The sequence below is a fragment of the Dipodomys merriami genome, unplaced genomic scaffold (genome assembly GCF_024711535.1).
Source record: "Dipodomys merriami isolate MVZ:Mamm:240054 unplaced genomic scaffold, mDipMer1.0.p SCAF_61, whole genome shotgun sequence".
NCBI lineage: Eukaryota > Metazoa > Chordata > Mammalia > Rodentia > Heteromyidae > Dipodomys > Dipodomys merriami.
The window spans coordinates 6,683,353-6,688,162 of record NW_027206191.1 but is presented as its reverse complement, the minus strand read 5'-3'; positions in this window follow the sequence as shown (position 1 = coordinate 6,688,162).

The window sequence follows — 4,810 nt, the reverse complement described above, 5'->3', positions numbered from 1 at the left end:
GGGGTGGAGTGGGGGAGTGGATGTTGATCCTGGGATCCTACCCCCATCCCTAGCGGCCAGTGTCCCAGGAAACAGGAAGATGCAGGGATGGGTGAAGAGGAGGCACCACTTAGCCCCTTGCCTAGAGCAGTGGGAGCCAAAGAGCTATGCATCTGCACCCTTCCTCTCCTTTGGGGGAACCTGGTGGCTTTACTCAGAGGTGGGGAGCAGCACCTCCACACCTGCCTTCTTGGGATTTTTCCTTTTTTCTGGGGGTGGGGAGTGTTGGATGTAGAAGATAGCCCCCCCTTCTGTGTGACCCCTTGTCTTTTGTGCTCGGTCACACTTTCCCCCGAGGAGAGTCCCAGAAGAGCCCACTAGGGAGGTGGGGGCACTAGGGGCCAGATAGAAGGTGAATGTCTGGGAAAAACACGCCCCTCAAACACACATACACCCTGCCTGTCCCCCTCCACTCCAGCTGTCAACATCTCTCACAGGGTGATCACATTTCCCATCTCTGCCACCATCTGCTGGTGCTCTAGGTCCATCTGGTTTCCTCATCCTCCCCAAGAATCCACCAAGTCACCCAGAAGCATTTAGGCTGGAAGTAGAAAGTTCATCCATGTATGTAGCCTTTAGGACCCATCCATTTCCCCAACCCTGCACCTACCCCGGGTCAGACACTTCTCTGGGGGCACCATGACCTCCTGCTTATTTTCAGTCCAGGCCCTGAAGAGCCACCTGTCTTAGGACACCTTTACCCAGAGTTCTGGCCTAGGGTTCTGGTGAAGGGGGAGTCAAGGCTGGTTATTCCCAAGGGAAAGTGTCTGGCCCTGGAGATAGGGAGAGGCAGGGTGGTTCAGCATTATTAGAGCGGTGCTTCCTTGGGTTGAGTCCCTGGTTCTGACAAGGAAACTTTCGTGCTCCAGCTTGTACATTGTCCCAAATGAGGAACCAACAAACTCAGGAGAGGCACTACTCTGAGTCTATGTATATGTGTGTGTGTGCATGAGAGAGAGAGAGAGAGAGAGAGAGAGAGAGAGAGAGAGAGAGAGAGAGAGAGAGAGAGAGAGAGAGAGAGAGAGAGAGAGAGAGCCTGACTGTGCTCAGGTGAGTGATCAATTGGCAAATTGCAGGTGCTGCATGGATGAGTCTACAGTCACTGTTCTGGATTTGTGTGTGTGAGTGTGTGTATTTGTTGTTCTTTTTTCAATGCCAAGTGTGAGACCAGCCATAATTTTTGTTTTCACCTTCACTGTTTCATGGCTCCTTTGCAGAAGATTTCAGTAGATGTTGTTTCCACCTCTCTCTTCCCTCTTTTCTATAGCCCACAGTAGCTGCTGGGCCTGCGTGGGTCTCCCCTAGGAGGCCTGTGTGACCCTCAGACCAAAGTGGACACCTTCTGTCTTAAGCCTAAAGGCTTGTGAGATGAGTGTGACCACAGCTGCACTCCTCCAGCCAGACAGTCTGCTCTCGTTTGTATAGTTGGAGCTAATTCAAGGGTTGGGAATGTGTCTGCCAAATGTAATTAGGGAATGAGATGGAGGGGGGCAGTAGGGCAGGGGCTGTGAAGCTAGGAGGGTCTGGGAAATGGTGAAGGGTGTGACATTGCAGATGGTTCACCATCTGCAATGAGGATGAGAGGCAACATTACCCAGGGCATTGACGGTGACCATGGGCATCTGGGCAGGGGGCTCTGGGACCCCACTGGTGGCGTGGATTCCCTCCCGGGGGAGTGCACTGGTGGGAAGTCCTCCCTGGAGTCCTGCAGACTCTAATGTGTGTCCTGCCTGTGCTATTTCCAGCTGGGCAGTGGTAGGCAAGTACATTTCCCCTTGCTGGAGCCTGCTTGGTATCAGGCCATGGCAGTTAGCTAGGGCTTGCTGAATGCGTTTCTGTAAACTGCTGTGGGCAGTTTGATTGGGACAACTGAAATGTCACCTTTTCCAGGGTTTTTTCTTGAAGCTGGCAATTTCCACTAACGCCTGGGATTATGGGTCAAATTAGACAGACCGTTTCAGCCAACAATCAATGACATTCAAAGTATCACAAGCAAAGTTCCCAAGCCAGATGGTCTCCTGCTATGAACGTCATGCCTAGATTGCTTTTATGCAGCTGCTGTTGATTCTCCTCTGACTCTCTCTAGTGTGACCCCCAGAGTTGAGTGAAGGTTAAAGTACTTGAGGCAGTGACCATTTGTTGCTTGTTTCAGAGCACAGCAACACGTGGTGCTAAAGCACCTAGTTATGTGCCTTCATAAGACCTGTAAATATTTAGCTCGGGGCTCTCCTCCTGGGCTCCACTGTGTCAGAGTGTAGGACAAGTCCTGAGCTGCAGCCCGTTTAAATAAAACAGCTGTAGAGTCTGACTCTCGGCAGTCTTCTTGGTGGGGGTCCTGTGACCTAGACATAACATTGAGGATGTCATGGGGAGCAGAGATTGTGACTTCACCATCCCTAGCCTGCCAGCTGAGAGTAGAGAGGATTCTCAGCACCTGCACTGGACTCTGGGAGATTTAGAAACCCAAGATGCCTCGAGGATCCTTCCTCTGTAACATGAAACTTGGGGGTTCAGATGTGGTTGGCCATCCTGGTTGGCCCCAGCGGTAGGAGAGTAGGCCCCTTGAGCCTAGCCTTCAGCTCATGGCAACCTCATTCACACCTGAGTGGGGAATTGAGTGCCACAGAGCTGGTCAGCCACTGGCCAGAGATCTTTGAGAAGATAGGCATCCCAGAGGCTCTGGAATCCAGCAAGTACACTGTGGATCATGTCTTCAGAGCCAAAACAGTTAAGTTTGGTGGCACCAGGATAGTGGGAAGAGGGAGGAGGGAGAACTGTGGGAGAGCTACATCAGGCTTTGCCTCGCTCACCAGGATGCTTACACGGATGGGATGGGACTTTTCTGTAGTATTTTTGTAGACAGATGCTCATTTATTTATCCAACAAAGAATTACAGTGTGCGCCAGGCTCTGGAGGGGTCATAGAAAATGAGAGTTTCCAGTGCTGGTTCCACAGCACATGACGAAACCAGGTTTCAATTATCCCTGGCGCCAATGAGTTTATTTTCTGGTCACATTAAAAACAAGCTGTCTAAGGGCTAGGGAGGTATTGGTGTGAGGCAGTGTCGGGGTGGGGGCAGGATAAGCAGGAAGATGAAGAGGGAGAACAATCACAGGTCAGGAATGTCAGGACATTGGAGCCATGACTTTGCCTGACAACCTAGACCAAAAGTGATAGGGCCTTTGACCCAGCCACACATTAAGAGTCTTGGCACATTGGGTTCTCCATTGACCACCTGGCTATCGTCCACTGCAGGATGCCTGTGCAGTACATCCTTGGGGACTGGGATTTTCCAGGGCTCAATCTGAAGTTGACACCCCACTCCGTTCTTTCCTCCTCCAGAGACAGAAGTAAGCTGGCCACTAGCACAAGACAGCCAAGGAATGCGGGTGGGAGTAAAGACCCTTGTTGCCCCAGACTTGCTCTATGGGGCAATAGGACCCCGTGATTGCCTTTCTCAGAGGCAGAGATGGGTCTCTTTTGTGGCTCAGCCTTTAGTCTAGGTGGCAGATCTGAGATTCAGAGAGGGCAGACTGAAGGTGGGGCAGGTTTGGATAGAGGCTGGTGGGAAAACCAGAGGCACTGGTCTCTGAGCAGGGTTGTTTCTTTGAAGATACTCACAACCCAGGAATATTCCGGGATAGATCAGCCCTTTTCTCCTTCCTGAGAGAGAGGGACCTGGAGCCCTTGAATCTGCATGCCTTGGCCAAGAAATCCTTTCATTCCCACATCCTGTGGTTGGATAACTAGACCTCACCTCCATACCCAGTGAAGAGGCAGGACAGTGAGAGATCTTGAGTCTTTGATAAGGTCAGGGGATCCTGAATATGCGATTGTATTTGAAAATTCTAACTTGGTGCATGGTAAGTTCCATCTAAGATTACCATGATGTAGGACATAGAATCTAGAGAATCAGAGCAGGATGGGGTCTGTTCTGGGAGTCTTGAGTATTATGTGTGAGCTTTCAGCTCCCATATGCCCACCTGCTTCCATTTCTTGGGTGGGTCTTTGCTAGAAAAAGCTTGAAACTAGGGACTGGGTCCTATTCCTTGTCATTTATACTCTAATCTAGCACTCTACCATTTGAGCCACAGCTCCACTTCCAACTTGTTTGGGTGTTTATAATTGGAGATAAAGAGTTCTCTTGGACTTTGTTGCCAAGGGTGGCATCCAAATGTGGTCATCAGATCTCAGTCTCCTGAGGGGATAGGTTGAGAGACATGGAAAAGTATCTTTGGCCGGGTGGCACTAGCTCATGACTGTCATCCTAGGTACTCAGGAGGTGAGATCTGAGGATCAGGGTCAAAGCCAGCCTGGGCAGGAAAAACCCTGAAGCTCTTATCTCCAACGAACCATCAGAAAAGCAGAAGTGGTGTTGTGTTATGGCTTAAGTAGTAGAGTGCTCGCCTTGAGCTGAAATGCTCAGGGACAGCACCCAGGCCTAGGTTTCAAGCCCCACAACTGAAAAAGAAACAAAGTAAAACATATTTGCCTGCAAAGGATGGTTCAGGTGTGGGAGGGACAAAGAGAGGGGTGCTGTGGTTGGGAGACCAGGTGCTCGCCCCACTGTACAGACGTTTCTAAGAACTCCCCAAGTTTACCCCAGCTTGAAGCCACAGCTTCAAGAGGACATGGCTTGTGGCAGGCAGCGAGTGGGCGAATGGGTGCAGAGGTGGGATTGCTGTGTCTGTATTCTCTCCAATAAAGATGGATTTGGATGCTTGGTGACAAAATCTGAAGTGAAGGGTTGCAAGAAGTTTGTGGCCTTATA